This window comes from Petaurus breviceps, unplaced genomic scaffold, assembly GCF_028583685.1.
Source record: "Petaurus breviceps papuanus isolate PSGF00001 unplaced genomic scaffold, PetGlider_PUasm1.0 91133, whole genome shotgun sequence".
Classification (NCBI taxonomy): Eukaryota; Metazoa; Chordata; class Mammalia; order Diprotodontia; family Petauridae; genus Petaurus; species Petaurus breviceps.
The window spans coordinates 78,387,503-78,410,001 of record NW_027187419.1 but is presented as its reverse complement, the minus strand read 5'-3'; the positions used below and the strand labels follow the sequence as shown (position 1 = coordinate 78,410,001).

The 22,499-nt window shown below is 35.9% G+C and overlaps 1 protein-coding gene and 2 pseudogenes across 5 annotated transcripts in view; 1 reads left to right on the top strand and 2 right to left on the bottom strand.

Annotated features, from left to right (window-relative positions):
- The window catches only part of GALNT13 (polypeptide N-acetylgalactosaminyltransferase 13), an 812,973-nt gene that overhangs the window by 384,233 nt on the left and 406,241 nt on the right, over window positions 1-22,499 (bottom strand). The window lies entirely within an intron of this gene.
- LOC138154870 (maleylacetoacetate isomerase pseudogene) lies at window positions 2,354-4,526 on the bottom strand (annotated as a pseudogene).
- Window positions 18,556-20,959, top strand: LOC138155059 (leukemia-associated protein 7 homolog pseudogene; annotated as a pseudogene).

Sequence of the window (22,499 nt, the reverse complement as noted above, 5' to 3'; positions counted from 1 at the left end):
AAAGAAAGAAAGAAAGAAAGAAAGAAAGAAAGAAAGAAAGAAAGAAAGAAAGAAAGAAAGAAAGAAAGAAAGAAAGAAAGAAAGAAAGAAAGAAAGAAAGAAGGAAGGAAGGAAAGAAGGAAGGAAGAAAGGAAGAAAGAAGGAAGGAAGAAAGGAAGAAAGAAGAAAGGAAGAAAGGATCAATAATTTCATCAAAGGGAACTATAATAACAAGACAACATACCAATACCTTTTCGGATGCAACCAAATGCAATTCTAGGGGGATATATTCTATCTCTAAATACTTACATAAGTAAAAAATAAAATAGAGAAAGAGAAGATCAATGAATTGAGCATGCAACTAAAAATCTAGAAAAAAAACAAATTAAAAATCCCCAATTAAATACCAAATTAAAAATTCTGAAAAGTAAAGGAGAGATAAATAAAACTCAAAGTAGGAACTCTATTGAACTAATAAACTAAATTAAAAGCTAGTTTTATGAAAAAACATTAAAATGGATAAAACATTGGTTAATTTGTTTAGAAAAGAGAAAGAAAACCAAATTACTCCTATCAAAAATGAAAAGGGTGAGTTCATCATCAATTAAGAGGAAATTAAAACAATAGTCAGGAGTTATTTTGGCCAGGTGTATGCTAAAACAAATCTGACAATATAAATGAAATGGATGAATATTTACAAAAATATAAATTTCCCAGACGAATAAAAGAGGAAATAAAAAAAAAAACTTAACTCTATTTCGGAAAACAAGAACAAAAATTGAAGTAGCATCAATGAACTCCCTAGGAAAAAAAATCTCCAGGGCCAGATGAATTTACAAATAAATTCTACCAAACATTTAAAGAACAATTAATTCCAATACTAGATAAACTATTTGGGAAAATAGGTGAAATCCTGCCAAATTCTTTTTATAATACAAACATGTTGCTACTACTAACTGGAAAGAGCCAAACCAAGGAAAGAAAATTATAGATCAAGATGACAGAATACAAACAGGGCTTCTGTGGGGCTCTCGCTCCCACCTCCTCCAATTCATGTTAAAAATGACTCTAAACCAACTGTGGAGCTACAGAACCCATAAAATGACAGAGAGAAGCTAACCTCCTGCTAAAGACAATCCAGCAGGCCTGCAGGAAGGAGCCATCTCAGCAGGCTGGGAGCTGACCCCAGCCGAGTGAGTCCGAGATTTTAGCCTCAGGGTGGCCACAAGCAGTCCTGGCTGGACGGACTTCAGATCACCAGCAACTGTGGTGGTTTCCAGAATTATCAACCCATAAATGCTATGTGAGACAAGGTGAGAGGTCAGTGCAGTGTGGACTATGGGACCTGGGACTTTGGGAGTGTGGTCAGCCTTTGTCCCCAAGGTGAGAAGTGGCTGAGGTGTGGCGGCCATCCAGCCACTGCCATGTGGCTGCTTCAGAGCTCTGGGAATGCAAATTGTAGGGGGACTAACTGTCCAGTCTGAGGGGTAATTGCTCTTGCTTAAACCTGCTTGGATTTGGATCACTGTCTGGAGTGTAGGTCCTGGGGTGCTTGACCAGTGTGCCAGAGCATGCAGAGGCTTCAAACAGGGCAGCCAACATATAGCTTCAGCAGCTGAGAAAACCCCAGACATTGGGACAAAGCTCCCCTCTCTGGTAGCAGAGTTCTACTGTGGCAAGAAGCTCAAAAGTCAAGTAATTGAGTGGCAACATGAACAAGCGAGGGAAGTAAGGCAAGCACAGTGGTCTGACTTTGGATTCCTTTTTTGGGGACAAAAAGGATCAAAGTATGGAACAGGAGAAAGACAGCAAAGTCAGAACTCATTTTTTAAAAGGGACAGGATCAAAGTAGAAAATATAACTAGTGGGGGGTGGGATAGGATGGAGGCAAATGCAGTCAGTCTTTCAAAATATATCCATTATGTAAATGTTTTATAAAGCGATGCATGTACAACCTATATTGAATTGTTTGTCTTCCTAGTAAGGGTGGGTGGCAAGGGAGGTAGGGAAAGAATCTGGAATTCAAAAGTTTAAAATTAAATGTTTAAACTATATTATTATTATTTTACATGTAACTGGGAGGTGGGATGTACAGGAACTGGCGCATAGAGATCCACTGTGCCCTACTAGAAAGTTGGAGAGGGGATGGGGGAAGATATGGGAGAGAGCAGATGGGGGAGGGAATATTCAGTGGGATTGGTGTTTGGGGTAGTGTGTAGGTGGAAAGAAGGGAAAATTTGTAACTCAAATCCTTATGGAAATGAATGATGTAAACTAAAAAATAAAAAAAATAAAGTTAGGTAAATCACACAAAAAAGAGAAAATTATAGACCATTTTCTTTTTCTTTTTTTTTGAGGATGCAGTACTTCCTGTCATTTATTTATTCAGTACTTCATGATCTTCCAAGCATTTTACCTAAATGATTGCATTGATTACTATCACCATAAGCCTATGAAATAGGAAGAATATTATTGACCTTCAAATTTGACAGAGGAGGGAACTCAGGTCCAGAGAAATTCTATCATTGGCAAAGCTAGAATTCCAACCTAGATCTCACAGCTTCCACACAAGGGCTCATTCACTAAGCATGATTTATTTATCTTTGTGGCATTAAAACTGTGTTGCTCACACTCTCAGTTGTCCCTAAGGTGGAAATGCCAGATTTCATGCCCGAAGTTCTGGATTGGTGTCAGGCTGCCAGGAAGGGTGGCTCACTTGGAAAGCCTCCACAGTGAGCAAGGTCTTGTTTATGAAGCTGATGGTGGGATATGGGGAGAAGTCTACCTTAAACTTCTCAGTGTTAGCCACCTGAGGCACCAAGCATATGTCAGCCATGGAGATCTCATCTCCCATGCAGTACTTCCCTGCTGTGCTCTGCAGGACATTCCCTAGGGCTCCAAAGCCAGAGTTGATGACTGTTTGTGCTCATGTCAGCAGAGTCTTCTGGACCACTTTCTTTAGAACAGATAAGTTCTGCAAGGGTTGAATTCCACTAGCAATGAGATCTGAGATCATTCAAACACTTACTCTTTTCTTGGGGTACTGTGGCAGGAGCCTGATGGGTGTTGGTCATGTCTCTTTCAGATACTCAATGATGGCTAGTGATTAAGCAAGGTTAATGCCATCAATCTCCAGTACTGGAACTTGATTCATGGGGCTCAGTGTCTGGAATTCCTTAGTAAACTGCTGCCCTCCATCCGTTATAATGTTAATGGGAAAGATATCATAGTCAATCCCCTTGAGAGCCAGGGCTATTCAAAACTCTCCAGGAACAAGAGCTTCAGAAATAAGAATAGAGGATCAGCTTCTCAGGAACTGCCATTCTGCTCTTATGACCTGACCTCTGAACAGAGGAATTTCCCTCAAAATGTGCTTGCTAGTCTATTTTCCATAAAGAACAATGATGAAAAATTTTTAAATAAAATACTTTCAAATAGATTAAAGCAATTTATAATGAGTATAATAAACTACAATCAAGTGGGATTTATACCAGGAACACAGGGCTGATTTAATATATTAGGAAAACTATCAGTATATTTGACTATATCACTAAAAATGAATAGAAATCATATGATTATCTTAAAAGATGTAGAAAAACCTTTCAACGAAATAGAGCCCATTCCTATTAAAACACTAGAGAGTCTAGGAATAAATGGAGTTTCTTTTAAAATGTTAAGTAGTATCTATCTAAAACCATCAGCAAACATTATATGTTATGGGGATATGCTAGAAGCTTTCCTGATAACATCAGGGGTGAAGTAAGGATTTCCATTATCAACCCTATTATTTAATATTGTGCTAGAAATGTTAGTTTTAGCTATAAGAGAAGAAAAAGAAATTGAAGGAATACTAAGCAATGAGGAATCAAAAACTATCACTCTTTCCAGATGATATGAAAGTACACTCAGAGAACCCTAGAGAATCAACTAAAAAACTACCTGAAATAATAAAAAAGTGAGTGAAGTTGCAGGATACAAAATAAACCCATATAATTCACCAGCATTTCTGTATATTTCTAACAAAGTACAGAAGAAAGAGATAGAAAGAGAAATTCCATTTAAATAACTATAGACAATATAAGTATTTGGGAGTCTACCTGCTAAGACAAACCCAGGAACTACATAAACACAATTATAAAACTTTTCACACAAATAAAGTCAGATCTAAGTAATTAGAAAAATATCAATTGCACATGGGTAGACCAAGTCAATATAATAAAAATAACAATTCTACCTAAATTGATTTACTTATTTGGTGCCATACCAAACTACCAAAAATTATTTTATAAAGCCAGAAAAAATAATTTCAAAATTCAACAGGAAAACATAAGGTCTAGAATACCAAGGGAATTAATGAAAAGAAATGCAAGGGTAGGAAAGCAGAAAACTGGGAAACAATCTTTATAGAAAGTTTCCTTGATAAAACCCTCATTTCTCAAATATATAGAGGATTGCATCAAATTTATAAGAATACAAGTCATTCTCCAATTGATAAATGGTCAAAGGATATAAACAGGCAGTTTGCAGATGAAGAAATTAAAGCTATCTATAGTTATGTGAAAAAAATGCTCTAAATAACTATTGATTAGAGAAATGTAAATTAAAACAACTCTGAAGTACCACTTCACACCTATCAAATTGACTAATACAGTAGAAAAGGAAAATGATAAATGTTGGAGATGTGAGGAAATTGGAACACTAATGAATTGTTGGTTATGAGCTGATCATAATTGTGGATCATGATTCTAGATATGAGCTGATCATGATTCTGGAGAGCAATTTGGAACTATACTCAAAGGACTATAAAACTGTACGTATCCTTTGACCCAGCAATACCACTTCTAGGTTTGTATCCCAAAGAGATAATAAAAAATGGAAAAGGACCCACATGTACAAAAATATTTATAGCAGTTCTTAATGTGGTAGCAAAGATTTGGGAATTGAGGGGATGCCCATCATTCAGGAAATGACTGCTGTGGTATATGATATAATGGGATATCATTGCAGTATAATAAATGATGAGCAGGTGGATTTCAGACAAACCTGGAAAAACTGATGTTAAGCAAAATTAACAGAACTAGGAGAACATTGTATACAGTAAGAGAACATTGTGTGATGATCAATCTTGATAGACTTTGCTCTTTGTAGCAATACAATTATCTTAGACAATTCCAAAGTAAAAATGATAGAAAATGCTATCCACATTCAGAGAAAGAAGTATGGTGTCTGAATGCAGAGGAAAGCATGCTATTTTCTCTCTTTTTCTTTATTGTGGTTTTCCTCTTTTTTTTCTGATTCTTCTTTCACAGTATAACTAATCTAGAAATATGTTTAATAGGATCCTTTTTTTCAATTTAAGTGGCCAATGGTTTATCTATTTTATTGATTTTTTATATAAGACAGCTCATATTAATATCTATTTTGATTATCAGGAATTCCATTTTGGTATTTAATAGGGCATTGTTAATTAGTTCTTCTAGGTTTCTCTTTTTTAGTTGCATGCTTAATTCATTGACCTTTTCTTTCTCTAAATTTTCCCTGAACTACTTGGACTGCATCAGATGATTTCCTCTGGAAAAAAAAAATATTTTCTTATTCATAGGCTATACTCTAACTTGCCTCTTCTTTATTTTCTCTGGCTTCACCACTGTGGTTAAAAGTTCTAAGATTTAAAAATTAATTTGCTTCTTTTATCCATTTTTTTCTTAGTGTCTTTGTATAACTTTCCCCATCCTCTTTCTTCTGTTGTCAGGTAACAAAACACTCTTTATTAAGTGCCTTCTTTGTTCTAAACATGTGGTTAGGGAAACAGGGGAAAAAAAGAAAGTTAAAAGATAGTTCTGCCTTTGAAGAGCTCACAATTTAATGAGGGAGACAATATTAAGCCACTATGTACAAACAAGCTATATACAGGATGAAGAGGTAATAATCGACGGGGAAGCCACTATAATGAAAAGGGATTAGGAAACATTTACTACATAACATAAGATTTTAGCTAGCACTGGAGAGAAGCCAGAGAATCATAGAGGTGGATATCAGAAGGGAGAGAATTTGATGCATGATGAACAGCCATTGAAATACCCAGAGTTGACAGATGGATAATCAAAGAATATGTTTAAAAGAGAAGTTGGAGGGGAGAGCAAACTTTTGGAGTATTGGTGAAGGGAGATATGTTATGAAGAATTTGAATGCTAGAGAATTTTATATTTGATAATTGATATATAGGGAACCACTTGAATTTATTAAGCAGGGAGGTGATATGGTTGAACCCAAACTTTAGGAAAATCTCTTTTGTGAATGGGTGGACAGTGCACTTGAGTGTGGAGACACATGTGGTAAATAGCCTAACCAGAAGGCTACTGCAGTTGCATGGGAGGAATAATGTCAGGAAGAAGTAGCATTGCATAGTAGATTTACTTTGTGTCCATAATTATATGGCATATGTTCCCTTTCCCATTTATCCTGAAGGTGATATCATCCCTTTCTCTGTTTTTGATGTTTGTTTGTTTCTTTTCCAGAATTCTGGTTCTGGTTGTCCTTTTGGTGGTAGAAACTGTTTATGAAATAATATCATCCCAGGAGGGACATCCTCCCAGTGTTCAATGATTTCAGAAACTATGAACAACTTCAAGTTCCCTGCTTCTGGTCCTCTAGCATCTGTCTATGCTATGCTTCTTTCATCTTCCTTTTTCATAGCTTCCTATTCTTGACAACCGACAGTAGGAATAAGCATCTCTTCAGTATTTAACTATGGACCTATAGGAATACATTACTTATTTTCTTCTGTAGCCCACCCCCCATCTTCTTTATTTAATTCTCCTACTCCTACCACAAAAGATATTCATTCCCCTCCAGGGGAGTGGGAGTTTACTACATGATGTGTCAGATCAATATATTCTACCTCTACTTCTCTTGAATAAAGTTTCCTTGAAATCATTTAGCCTCTTACATTCCTTTTCCCTTTGATGATCTCTTTTTGGTTTGCCCTACAATTGTTCTGTGTATTACAAGTCATTTTTTTTTCTTTTTCATAGAAACAATAATCTATAAACATTACATAACTTCTTTATATAGCCTTTTTTGATAATTGTATATATTTACTTTTATTGTGCTCCTATCTGAGGTATTTATAAATTAACCTACTCACCTCTTTATAATTTTTCTGAGTAATGCCTTATATGTCTCTTTTTTCTTGAAACTCTTTTTTTCCAATTAGGTTCAGGTTTGCAGGATGCACCATTTGGGGTTACAATTTTAGCTCTCCTGCTTTTAGGAGCATTATTTCATTCCCTCCTTCAATTTCTTATAAATGCAAAATAATCCTGTGATATTTGAATTGCCTTTCTTTCATATTTGAAGGTCTTTACCCTTTCTGGTGCAAAATGTGTTTGTCATGGAAATTTCCCAATTTAATCACTCCATGTCTTAGGGATTGAATTATAGACAGTTGTTTTGTGTCTGTTCTTCTTCATAAAATGGACTCTTTCACCAATGCTTTGTTATGTATATTTAGAAGTTCTAGAAAGTTTTCTATGTATCTCAATTGCTCAGCAAAATGCCTGTTACAAAGAAGGTACTTAATAATGCATGTTGACTTAGTACTTTATTATAGTAATAATAGTAATATTTAGGCCTTTTGATTTGCCATGTTCTTCATGTTTTTAAGAACGTGTTCATTGATTGTTTCTTTTATTTATTTTCTGTCAAAATTTCCTTTACTTTTATATCTTTATGTACCAAATTTCTTCTTTCTTCTTTCACTTCTTTAGAGAGATTCTCCTTTAGGGATTCAATGTTTCAGTGGTCTATTAATTGAAATCTGTATGCCCACCCCTTAGCACAATGCCTGGCACACAATAAGTAACTAATAAAAGTTAATTGAATTGAACTGAATTTTTGCAATATTTTTTGCTAGATTCACTTGCTTATTAATATTTTTAACTATAGAATGGACTAGTGTTTTATCTTATTCTCTAGAGGATTTGCCTTTTATCTAACATATCTTAAACAGATTTGTAGAGGGAGTTCCTTTTGCTGTCTTTTTGGTGATTGGAATAAACATCCACAGTTTAACTGCTAAATCTGATGCTTTTTTGTTGTTGTTGTTGTTGAGTGAAGGATATGTATTGAGATACGTTGTACAGATAGAATCAATAAGACTTATAACATAATGATTATGGGTGGTAAGTGATAAAGAAGAGATAAAGAGGAATTAACTATAATTTTTAAGACAGAAATTTGGGTAGCTGAAATTGTTCTAAACAAAAATATCAAAGTTTAGAGGATGGATTGGATTACTATGGGAGAAATAATGAATTCTTTTTCTCATACATTGTATAGAATTTTTGAGTGGAGATGTTCAGAAGGCAGCTGTTGATACAGAGAATTTGGGCTGACTATATAAATTTGAGAGCAATTTTCATGGAAATAAAAATTGAACACTTGAAATTGAATGTGTAGATGAATTCAAAAAAGAGCATAGAGAAAGAGGAGAAAAGAGCCCAGAAAAGATTTTGGGAAGAAATCCATGCTAAGGGATAGGCAATAATTCAGCAAAAGGGATTGGAATGCAATAGATTACTAGTAAGAAGAGAACCATCATTTGAGCCATGGGAAAAGAGAGCATCTAGAACAATGAATGTAGTTGACAATGCAAAAAATTAAAGAGAGATTAAGACATGGGCACTGTAACTACATTTTAGGTCCTTACCACATCTCAAATGGACAATTTTAATGGCATACTGTTTGCTACATGTGCTCCAAGTCTCTCCAATTGCCAATATACTCTTAACTCAGCTACCAAAACCAATCTTTCTAAGGAGAGGTCTGACTATATCAATGCCCTGCTTATTCCCCCTCCCCACCCCTGCCCCAGTAGTAACTTATCTATAGGGTGAAGGAGAGATACTTTACATCAAACCAAGATCCAAAATAGCTTTCACATGCTGGTTCCATCCATATTTGATTTATATGACTCCTGTTTGCCCATTTTATATTCTAGTCAAAGTGATCAGTTTGCAGTTTCTCAAACTCAGCATCCCATTTCCTATTACTATATATTTGCATTATCTACTCTTGCTTGTAATGTTTATATTTCTTAGCTCTATTTCTTAGAATTACTTAATTTCCTTTAAGGCTTAGTCTACATGACTTCTTCTTAATGAAGACTTTCCAATTCTTCCCAACTCTTTTTATTTTTTCTTCTCTGCTTTACATGTTGTATAATAAAGTAGTAAGTCAACATGCATTATTAAGTACCTTCTTTATAACAGGCATTTTGCTAAGCAATGGAGATACACAGAAACTCAAAAGGCAATTATTGGTGACAAGGAGCTCAAAATCTAATGGAGGAGACAGTATGCAAAGAATTATGTGCAAACAAGATGTAGAGAGGATGAATTGAGGAAACTCAGCAGAGGAAAGTCACTAGCTTTAAGAAGAATAAGTATTTATAGATTCCATACCACACCAATTAAATTACCAAAAGTTATTTTGCCGAATTAGAAAAAATAAAAAAAATTAATTTAGGAGAACAAAAAATCAAGAATATCAAAGGAAATAATGAAAAAAGGTAAAGGAAAAAGATTTAGGAATGCCAGATCTTGAACTATATTATAAGGCTACAATTATCAAAATTATCTGGTACTGGTTAAGAAATAGAAAGGTGTGGGGTGGCTAGGTGCTGCAGTGAATAGAGCACCAGCCCTGAAGTCAGGAGGACCTGAGTTCAAATCTGGCCTCAGACACTTAACACACACAGACACAAAGTTAGCCGTGTGACCTTGGGCAATTCACTTAATCCCAACTGCCATCCAAAAAGCACAAAAACAAACAAAACAACAAATAAAAAACAAAACAAAAAAAGAAATAGAAAGGTAGATCGGTGGAACAGAAAAGACACAATTTACAGCAGTAAATAAATATAGTAACTTTGTTTTTAACAAATATAAAGACAAGCTTTGGGGAGAAGAATTCATTGTTGATAAAAAGAAATTGTTTGGAAAACTGTAAAGCAGTATAGAAGAAATTGGGTATAGACTGATATCTTAACACCATTTATGAAGATAAAGTCAAAATGGATACATGCCTTAAATATAAAGAGATGATATGAGAAAATTTGAAGAATATGGATCATATTGCTCATCAGACTAATGTCAAGGTGAATGATTTATGAATAAACAAGAGATTCAGAGCAGAGTAAGGTATAAAATGAATAATTTTGATCACATTAAATTAAAAAGTGTTCATACAAATAAAACAAATGTAGCCAAGATCAGAAGGATAACAGAAAACTGGGAGAAAATTTTACAGTTTCTCAGATAAAGGTCACATATCTCAAATACATAAAGAACATTTTAAATCTATAAAAAGAATATGAGTAATTCTCCATCAGATAACTGGTCAAAGGATATGAACAGGCGGCTTTTTGAAGAAGAAATCAATTTATAGTTATATGAAAAATACTCTAAATCAATATTGATTAGAGAAATACAAATTAAAACAATCTTGATATATCATTTTACACTTATAATATAGAGTAAAATGATTAAAGGGGAAAATAACAACTGTTGGATAGAATATGTAAAAATTGGGAAAATAATTCATGGTTGGTTGTCAACTGATCCAACCATTTAGGTGAGCAATCAGGAATTATTCCCAAATTGTTATTATACCCCTTTGATCCATCAATATCACTTCTAGGACTATTTCCAAAGATGATTAGGGGGGAAAAGGAAAGAACATATATATTCTAAAATATTTACAGCAGCTTTCTTTGTGGTGGCAAAGAAAGGTAAATTGCAGGGATACCCATCAACTGGTGAATGGATAAACAAGTTGTCACATATGAATGTGATGGAATACTACTGTAGTGTAAGAAATGAGCTCACTGATCTTAGAAACATATGGATAGACTTGCATGAAACAATGAAGACCAAAATGAGTAAAACCAAGAGAACATTGCATATATTAACAACAATATTATTTTAAGAACAATTTTGATTAAGTAAATCATTTTGAGTATTATAAACAACCAAATTAACTACAAATGAGATATAAAGGAAGATGCTATCTATATCCAGAGAAAGAACTCATAAATATAAGTATGTACAGAATGATTGTGTGTATGTGTGTGTGTGTACACATACATATTTGTGTTCAATGGCAGCCATATTGAAGGTTGTGGAGAAAAAAAGAAATTTCTGTGTTAAGTTTATTATATATTTTAAAAGAATAGCAAGTTGTACATAATAGATTTGCAGTTTTGTGTGCAATCATCTTTTTAAATTATATTTTGTTAGGGAAATGCTTGTTTTATTCCAAAAATTGAATATTTTAAAAATAAAATAAAAAAACAAGGATTGGTAAAGGCTTCCCATAAAAGGTGGAATTTTTGTTGAGATTTGAGGGTATCTAAGGAAGCCAAGAGGTAGAGATGAAGAGAAAGGATGTTCTAGGTATGAGGGATAGCCTCAGAAAATACCCAGAGTGAGGAGACGAAATGTCTTGCACATAACACAAATATTTGCTGAATAGAATGGAAAATCTTAACACTCAAGTCTAAAGAAGACTAAATTATTGTGTCCATGAATTAAGACTCTAAATGTTTCCTATAAGAAGCAAAGGGATTTCTCCCAGACTCTTTACTGTCAGAACCCACACTGCAACCTTTTCACTTCAAATCCGGTGATTTTACTTCAACATTGCCACAAAGTCAACCTGAGAGGAAGAGATACATGTATATTTCTTATGGCAAAGACTTTGACATAACAACATTTTGAATATTAAAATTTAGAACAATTTTTGTGATAATAAAAACATCTCCAAATTTGTTTGCTAATATACTTATTTCTCTGCCATGTCAGTGTAACCTCTTAATCTTAAAATATAACTTCATCCTGAAATTCAAATCTCAGAAGTCTCCTCTTCTATCTCTGTCTCTCTGTCTCTCTGCCTCTCTGTCTCTCTCTGTGTCTCTCTGTCTCTGTCTCTCTCTCCATTACATGGTTCCTCCTAGAATATTCATTTATGGAAAATACCGAGTCCAAACATTTCTCTGGACTTGTACTTCTCCTTTATGTCTGTGAAGGATACTCTCTGTCTCCCCACTCCCTTCTTTTCCAGTTTCTTTTCTATGCTGTCTTTCCCTTTTGGAATGCAAGCACTTTGATGGCAGGGGCTGTCTTCAGTTTATAATTTTATTCCTAGCTTTTAGCACAGTGCCTACAACATAGTAAATGCTTAATATATGTTTAGTGACTGACTGAGCTTGTTGACTGTGACATAATGCATGATGACTGATTGAATAAATTTAAGTGTGGTGATATATTTTAATCATTTTTTTTTTACCACATAATCATTTATTTTTTTGAGTGGGGGTCACTTCAAATTCTTTAAGATTAGCTAAGAGATTAAATTGAGTAGACCTAGAAAATGCACATTAAGACACACAGTTGTTGGCATACAATTATTATGATACAAATGATTTCAAAAGTCATGATTTTTATGAGGGAAGGCTCAAATGATTTTTAAAAACTGAATTTTAACTGGGGTTTTACAATATGCAGATTACAAGATGGACTCAAAAAGTGTCAGATGGGTCTATATATTTCTTTCAGGTTATCTTCTCAAATTCAGGTATTTTTCACTTACTGTTTAAGTGTACTAGTTTCCTGACAGATAATCTATACAGTACCCAACATTGTTGAAGATTGTAAGAAAACAATAAAAGTCGCTAAAACACTTTAATATAAATATATGTATGTGTATATACACACATACATACATGCAAATGTATACATATATGTATGTATGCATATGTATTGTATACATGCGTATATTGTATGTGTGTGAGTGTCTGTGTGTATATATGTCCTGATCTATATAGTAGCCATAACTTTTAAACTTTTTCTTTCCCATTCCCTACCCCAATATTTTGGGAAAGACTTTGGGCAAAAACAAAAGCACACATGCAGTCTTTTGTTTCTTTTCTGATTCAATTTAAAGTACTACATATGATTTGGTTTTCTTGAAGATAATACATTTTGCTTTAAAGCATAAAATATTTCACCCCTAAGCATCTATGCTTAAAACTTCAGTGCCAGTATGAGACAATTTCTTTACTAGCCTAATTTTAACTGAAATACATATGTGCATATATTTTCTTTTTTGTGGGGGGGGGTCTTAAGGGGGTTTGCAGGGGGAAGGGCAGGGCATTTGGGGTAAAGTGACTTGCCCAAGGTCACATGGCTAGTAAGTGTTAAGTTTCTGAGGCCAGATTTGAACTCAGGCCCTCCTGACTCCAAGGCTGGTGCTCTATTCACTGTGCCACCTAGGTACCCCTATATTTTCTTTCAAAGAAAACTCATATTATAGCCATAAATGTTTTAATTAATATTTGCTATTTTGTTGTCAATTTTTTTCAGTCATGTCTGACTCTTCTTGACCCCACTTGATATATATATATATATATATATATATATATATTTTAAGCAATTGGGGTTAAGTAACTTTCTCAAGGTTACATGGCCAGTTATTTCTGGGTGTAGTGGTAAGTATCTGAGCCCAGATTCGATCCCAGGTCATCCCAACTCTGGGGCCAGTGCTCTTACTCACCGAGCCACCTGGCTGCCCCTAAGCAATTGGGGTTATGTAACTTGCTGAAGGTTACATGGCCAGGTGTTTCTGGGTGGGTGCTAAGTGTCTGAACCCAAATTCGATCCCAGGTCATCCTAACTCTGGGGCCGGTGTTCTTACTCACTGTGCTACCTGGCCGCCCCCACTTGAGATATTCTTGACAAAGATACTGGAGTGGTTTGGCATTTTTTTCCTCTGGTTCATTTTATTGATGAGGATATTGAGGCAAACAGGGTTAAGTGACTTGTCCAGGGTGATACAGATATTAAGTGTCTGAGGCCAGATTTGAATTCAGGAAAACAAGTTTTCCTGACTCCAGCCCCAGCACTCTATCTGCAACATTAATTAGTTACTCCTAGATGTTTACCATTATCTTATTGTCTAAGATAATGAAGCTGAGGGTTAATTTAAAAAATGCTCCTCATAAAAATTTCAGGTCTTATTTGGAAGAGCAACTAATATTAATGGAATAATGTTGGGAGAAATATATGATTTATGTATTTTGGGAATACAAAACTACTTCTTAAAAACAGTTTTGATTTTTTTTTTAGCAACACATTCATCCTATGCATGTCATAAAATGACCAATTCATACCTTTTTCATTGTTCCCTAGGGACCAGTGATTTTTCAGTTTTGTATCTATTTGCATCTTAAAAATAATCCTGAGCATTTCATGCAATTGAAATACAGAAATGGAAAATACTTTTGGAAATTGTATAAGAAAATATGGAATTGATTCTATCAATAAAATTAAAGAGCAGATGCTTTAAGCAGTTTTTTGATTGTTGGGGAAAAGCACATAATATAATGTAGTGCTGTCAAACTGAAATAGAAATACAGTCACCAAACCCTCCACTAGAATCCCTGCAGGCTGCATAGTGACCTCAAAAATGACATATTTACATTATCTATTTTTTAAAAATATTTTATTTATTTTATCAAATATTTTCAAATTACATTTAAATCTTGTCCAGTGCACTTGATAGTGTTGTGGGTCATGTACTTGATGCCTCTGGTATAATAGAATAAATATTGTGCTCAAAGTTAAAAGACCTGGTTTCAAATACCATAGCTAAGTCACATGACCTCGGCATATCACTTCCTTCCTGAAACTCTCTCCTCCTTCATAAAATAAGGATAGTAATCCTTGACTACCTATGTAGGGCTGCTGAGAATAAAATCCTTTAAGGAACATAAAAGTTATCACAAAACAAGTATGCATAAATGTAAGGTCATATATATAGACATAGAAAAAATAGCAAAGCCATGAGGTGATAGCCATAGAATAAAATTAATAATCTCAAACTTTCCCACAGTATGATAGATCAAGTATGAGGAAACTGAGGCTCAGGAAATTTAAATTACCTTCCCAAGGGCACATAGGAATCTCAGGGCCCAGGTCCGGAACCTAATTGTTTTGATTCCAAGGCTACCATTTGACTATAATCCTCAGATATTCTATCTGATCTATGATTTTATCTCTGTGGCTATTTCCTTCAAAGAAGCAGATCACATCTCCTCCATGATTTCCCATGCCCTATCCAATGTTTGTCCTTCAACACAGATCATGATGGCATAGATCATACAATTTTAAATTTTGAGTAAAATGGACCTGATCAACTACCTTAGTCCAAATGCCTTAGGACCTAGGATACGGAATAAGAAGACGAGATTTAGCATGATAGAATCACATATGTAGAGCTAGATGTGACAATCTAATCCAATCACTTAATTTTACAGAGTAAATACATACTGGGGATTGTCTAATCATAGAGGTTAAATGATTTGCTTAGAGTCCCACTACTTAAGGGTGTCAGAGGTAAGATTTGAATGTAGGCCAAACCCATTGCTCTATCAGTTATCACTGTCTCCCCCCCACAATCCCCCTACCATGAATGCTCCCTGCAAAGCAATCAACACTAGTTAATCCTTTATTATTACTAATCCTACACATGTTAATAAAGCATCCATGTTAATTTAGCCCCTAAATCATTTTGACTGATCATCCTTTGAGCCTTACAATCTACCTTTTTGTCAATACTACTCAATCCTTAGTTGAAGTCCTTTCTTATTTCTAGAATTGTCTAACTGTTACAGTGATTTTGAAATTAGGAACTATCTTAAGTCATGAGAGGATATTTGCAGTCCCCCTGGGTGCACTTATAGCAAATTCCACACTTTAAATCAGCCCAGAAGCTATCAGTAGAATGCATAAATTTGACTGATTTGTAGAAGTAATGGTTTTGTGCCTTGAAGGTGTCGATAGTAGTATGTAAAAATATTTTTTCTTTAGTAACATATGACTTTATACAAACCAGAGCTACATTTTGAATGCTCTCAAAGGCAACAGCAAACACATAATGGAAAATAGGGAACTTTTGCTTGTAGAAGCAGATAGAGGGCTTATGAAGAGATAAGGAACACTCTATTAAGTCTTATGAGTTTGCTCATTGTGAACAGGGTTGAGTTGAATAAATTATTGATAGCTTTTACTGTGCAAATCAGAATTCTGTTAAATTAGAAAGTTTGAGATGGAGCCATATAGTTAGAACTAGAATGTTATAATCAGAGCTTTGTTCCAGGGTTGTCTAGCACCTGGGAAATGGTATACTTCTTCTGAATGGTGACCACCATCCTTGAAACTCCTCTCATAGTCCTCTGCTAGTCTGAAGCACTGAGCTAGGTAATCAGCACCAGGAGGCCCATCTACAGTTTTTGTTACCATGGTGTTCATGTCTTAGGGAGCACCTTCACCTGGAACCTTAGTGAATAAACAGATCAGACTCTCCAAGGTCATCTCCTCCTGGCATAACTGAGTCTGTTATTGTAATGCCCACTATACCATTATCTCCCACCCCCCCAATATTGACGTACTTCAAATGAAATTGTCCCAGGTACAAAATTTCCTATTTCTAATCCTGGTTGGAATTTAGCTTTTAAGAACTGAATCATCACAAATGAAAAATATAGCAACAAGTAGATTATTTTGAAGAATGACAAAAGGGTGGGGCCAAGATGGCTGAGAAAAGGTAGGGACTCACCTAAGCTCTCTCTCAAACTTCCCAGAACAACTTTAAATAATGCTTCAAAACAAATTCTGGAACAGCAGAACCCACAAAAGGATGAAGTTAAACACTTTCTGGGCCATGACAACTTAGAAAATCTGCAAGAAGTGTTTGTCACATGGGGATGAGAGTGGAGCCCAGTCTAGTGCAGGCCCATCAGCACAGACTAAGCCCCAGCAAACCAGAAACAGGTCCTGGAAGCAATTGACATTACAGAAATATCTTTTTTTCTGGCAATAGGTAGAGGACTCTGTTGATTTGCCCATACTCAGATCCAGGTTGTACTCCTGGGTGACAGTCTCAGCGTAAGAAAGAACACCAGCATTGCAGAGCTTGTAGCCACCATGCAGAAGGGATCCTTATCATAGGTCCAGGACAGAAAAGAGTGCCTGTGTTCACTGACAGACCAAAGCACAGGCAAAGAGAGTAGTAAATGTACCTTTCCTTAGATCACTTCATTTTAGAAGAACTGGAAAGTTACAGGTCCCTAGAAGTATCTCTGAAAACAGCTGCAAAAAATCCCTTAAGCTTGGGACAGTGCATCCTCCACCTTGGAAGCAAATTCCTACTTTACCAAAGAGTTAAAAGGCAAGGAATAGACTGGGAAAATGGCAAATAAGAGAAAAAATTCTGACTGTATAAAGTTACTATGGATATAGGGAAGATTAAAACACGCATAGAGAAAAGACAAGAGAGTCAAAACACTACATACAAAGCCTCAAAGGAAAAAAAAATCTGTATATAAACTGGTCTCATGCCATGGAAGAGTTCAAAAAGGATTTAAAAAATCAAGAAAAGTGGAGGAAAAATTGATAAGAGAATGATAGTGCATGAAATTCATGAAAACCTTGAAAAAAAAGATGTTTGATAAAGGAGGCACAAAAATACTGAAGATAATAACAACTTAAGAAACAGAATAAGGCAAATGGTAAAAGACATACAATCCAAAATCCAATGAGGAAAAGAGTGTCTAGATAAGTAGAAGTAGCCAATGGAAATACATACATACATACACACACACATATATATTCACTGAAGAGAACTCCTTAAAAAGTAGAATTGGCCAAATGGAAAGGGAGATACAAAGATCTGAGAAGAAAATAATTCCTTAAAAATTAATATTGAGACTTCCAGTACCAAGATAGAGGAGTTAGGAGACAACCCAGTAAAGCCCCTCACCACCACCAAAAAAAAAAATCCTCTCTAAACAACTTAAAATTTCCTCTGAACTAATTTGGGAGCTGGGAAGCAGCTTACCAGAACAGCAGGAAAGGTCTATGTCACTGGGTTGGAAGGGAGCAAGATCTGAAAGCAGTAATAGCCAACCTCACAGCAGGGCGCGTACAACAATTCTCCAATCCTAGGGCCATGTCCCAGGGAGACAACACCTTCCTACAAGCCAGCAGGCCTCTAGGCAAGCCAGCAATCTGTGAAGCACAGAAAGACCCCAAACCCAGCAGAATCCATGAGCCAGGAAAGGCCAATAAGGAGAACCACACGAGCCAGTAGGGAAGTATACCTACTAGATCAAGCAAGCAGCTAAGCCCTAAACCCCAGTGAAAGCTGGAAGCAAGACCCCAATACTTAGCAGAAAAAGCTTGTGACAGTGCAAGACCAGAGTCCAATTCTCATATTAATGTAACAATCAGAAAAAAGGAATAAAAATGAGCAAAAAATAATAATAAAGGACTTGACTATAGAAAGTTACTGTGGTGACAGGGAGGATGAAGGCAAAAACATAAAGAGGACCACTATGTCAAAATGGCCATGTTTAAAGCCTCAAAGAAAAAATGTTATTTGGTTTCAGGACTAGAAAGAACTTGTGGAAAAGCTTTAAAATTATTTTTAAAAGGAAATTAGAGAAGTTGAAGAAAAACTGGCAAGAGAAATAAGAGTAATACAAGAGAATCTTGAAAAGAGACTCAATAGCATTGAAAAAGATTAATGAAAAATTAACTCTCTAAAAATATAACTGACCAAATGGAAAAGTAAGGACAAAAGCTCACTGAAGAAAATAACTTCTTAAAAATTAGAATTGAGAAAATAGAAGTTAATGACTACATGGGACATCAGGATATAATAAAACCAAATAAAGAGGTAAAAGAAAATAGGAGAAAGTGTGAAATTTAACACTGGAGAAACAACTGACCCATAAAATATATCCAGGAGTGATCATTTAAGAATTATTGGACTATGGGGTGGCTAGGTGAGGCAGTGAATAGAGCACTGGTCCTCAGACACTTAACACAAAACTAGTTGTGTGACCTTGGGCAAGTCACTTAACTCCAAGGGTCTTACCTTACCCCTCAAAAAAGCAAAAAAAAAAAAATATATATTTGACTACCCGAAAGCCCTGATTCGGGGAAAAAAACAATACACCTGGACAACATCTTTCAAGAAATTACCTAGCAAAACTTTCCTGACATACTAGAACAGGAGAGCAAAATAGAAATTAAAGGAAATCACTAACCACTTGAAAGAGGCCCCAAAATGAGGACTCCCAAGAACATCATAATGAAATTTCAGAGTTCAAAGATCAAAAAGTAATTACTATAAGCAGTGAAAAAGAAAATATTCAAATATTGTGAAACCATAATCAGAATTACACAGGATTTGGCAACTTCCATGTTAAAGAATCAGAGGGTTTGGAATATGACATACCAAAGAGGAATATGGGAAGATGGTGGAGTAGGTCAAAACTTCCAAGCTCTCAAGATTTTCCCCCACAAAATAGTTAAAATAGCACCTTATGGCAAACAAAGTGTAGGAGGAGATAAGTAAAAACAGGGGCAAAGCATGGGTCATCCTGGGTCAATTTGAAAAGATCAGAATATGACATAGCTGAAGGCAATAAAGTTAGGATTACAACCAAGAATCACCTACCAGTAAAGCTGAATATATTTAAGGGAAAATGGATATTTAACAAAATAGAAGACTTTCACGTATTCCTAATTAAAAGATCAGAGTCCAATAAAAAAAAAAAATGACATCCAAATACAAGATTCAAGGGAAATATAAAGAGATTTAATAATAAGGTTCAATTTTTTATACTCTATGTAGCAAGGTAATATTTGTAACTCTTAAGAACTTTAATAGGAAAAGTGAGAGGAAGGAAACCAGCGGAAAATGTGACCCCCATTGACCTTAATCACCCCCTCCATCTCTCTGGCCCCACCTGCATGAGGAATAGGGTGGAAAAAAACCGGGCAGGCATGGCCAGCAAGATGTCCCTCCAGGCCTCTGTAAGTCACCAGATTGTGGCCCTGCAGACCCTGCGGCTCTTGCAGCAGCAAAGGGACTGGGACCAGGGCCAGCCTCCTTCCCAGCATGTGCCCGCAACCCCAGGGCAGGCAGCAAGAGAAGGGCGAGGGGCCCGTGGTGGCGAAGCCGGGAGGGGAAGGGAACGCCATCCCCCAAGCCCAGGAACCGGGTTAGTGCACTCTGGCCCGCCTGGCGGTGCGCACTGTGCTGGCCCGCATCGTTGAGACCACTTCGCAGCTTGTCCAGGTGGAGCAGACGATCCTGAACCCCCTGCATCAAGAATTGAACTTCCCCATCTACTTAAAATATAGTATCGAGTTTAGAAACATCTGCAGTCATATGGCCCAACAACGGGAGGGACAGGTTTTTGACCAAGACTTGAATGCAGCGTACCAGTGCCTGAAGACCATCATCAAGAAGCTGATCCATTCACTGTTGAGCCTTCCAGCTGATGTCCGTGCTTTGTTCTGTATTGCTCTGAGGAAGGTTCTCCAGAATCATTTGGATCTGTGAATGTTATTTATTTGTGAATTGAAGCCAGTCTGGCTATGAGCTTTAGCCAAGGAGATATTGTGTATAGGTCTTAATAGCAAAATGAGCCTTGGAGTGTCATCACATCTGGCAGAGTTGAGGATTGTCTGAACAGAATTCTTTTCACATTTATAACAATCAGTAACAGCTAGGATTTTGAGGAATTTTGCCATTGTTCTGACTTGTTATGGATAAAAATACAGTTATATAGTTTGCTTTACTTATACAATTGGATGAAGTGAATTAATTTCCACATCAGATATTCCTTTTGACTTGTTATGTATAACATAGATGCCTAGTTGTTTACTTGGGGCTATTTTGTAACTGAAGCTCTATTGTTAATGAAAATCTGAGCCAGAATTGTGATATGTGATAATCAATATATGTTCTCTTTTGCTGTGTATAAAAAAAGAGAGAAAGTGTCCCTTTATTTCATTTCCTAGTGAAGGAATTTGAAGATTGTGTGTAAATACTTAAGACTCTTGTTCCTGGTTTGGTGAATTTAATGTTTCACACCTACTAAATGGCTTATAAGTTTTCTGCTTTCAATACCTTGGTTTGGAAATTGGAAGTGATGATAATCCCATTTAAGGTACTTGGAATAAAAGATTCTAAATTATATATATATAAGAACTTTAATAATATAATGGCAATTAGAAAGAGTATACATAGAAGGTGTGGATATATGGTGACATTGATGGGATGATGCCTAAAAAGAACAAATTAGAGGGTGACAAAGAACACAGTACTGAGAGAAGAAGGAGGAGAGAGATACAATAGGGGCAAATTATCCCACATAACAGAGGCATGAAAGAACAATTATGATGGAGCAGAAGATGGAGGGGTGAGCAAACCTTAAAACTTACTCTCATCAGAATTGGCTTAAATGTGGAATAACATACAGAAATTGTATACAGTAATATATATTAACCCCATAAAGAAGTAAAAGGTGATGGTGATAAGAGGAGGGACTGATAAAAGAATGGACAGACTGGGGGAGGTACTGTAAAGCCAAGCATGAGCAGCTTTCCAGAGGACTGCTGCTGTGAACAACTTTAAGGTTCTAATCACATAGTATAGTGAACTCTCTATTTATTCAGCAGTAAACTAAAGTAAAACATTCATAGAAACCAAAGTACAACATTCACAATGTTATGACATAACAACTTATCACTAAAGTGATCACATAGTTTTCACCAAAGTGGCCACATAGTTTTAAAGAAAAGATATCATTCAGTAAGTCCTTAACTCAATCATCCTTAAGCTGCAAGACTCCTTAAGGAACACAAAGTACAAAGGTCAAAATTCTCCACCCCAGGTCACATTGTCAATCTCTCAGTTAAAAAGTCTTCTTTCTTCTTAATTGGAGATTAGTTTCTTATCATCTTTAATTCAATCTGCCTTAAGATGTACAATGTACAGAGTACAAAGTTCTCCCACCCCTAGGCCATAGTAAATCATGAACTTCTCAGTATGCATGAAGTACCCAAGGAGAGGTCTTTTCATCTTGACTTGAGTCTGTCTCTCAGATTCCATGGTTTCTCTTCCATGGTCCTATCTTTTGCCTGAATTTACCCACCCGCCACCTGACTTCAAAGGTCAGCACCTCTTAGTTCCTCATCCAGCTCCATGTCCAGTTCCATATTGAAGCTCACAGTGTCCAGTCTACCTCAAGTCCTTTGCAGTTTCTCATTAATTCACATTACTGGCACAATCATCAATTCATGACCTGCCTGTGAAATCAACACAGACCCATCAAGGTCTGAGAACTCAACACACATCATCAATATGCTTCTCCCTGTTCCACCCCTTTCTGTTGCATCAAAAAGTCCCTCCCACTGTGGTTTTCACAAGTTCTGATTCTTAACAAAGACTTGATATAATCATGGGCAAGCCTCAACTGAAACAAGGCACTAAGTACTTGTTTGCTTTAGAGACAGACAGACAGAGACAGAGATATACAGAAAGAAAAGGAGAGGGAGAGAGAGGAAGAGAGAGAGAGAGAGAGAGAGAGAGAGAGAGAGAGA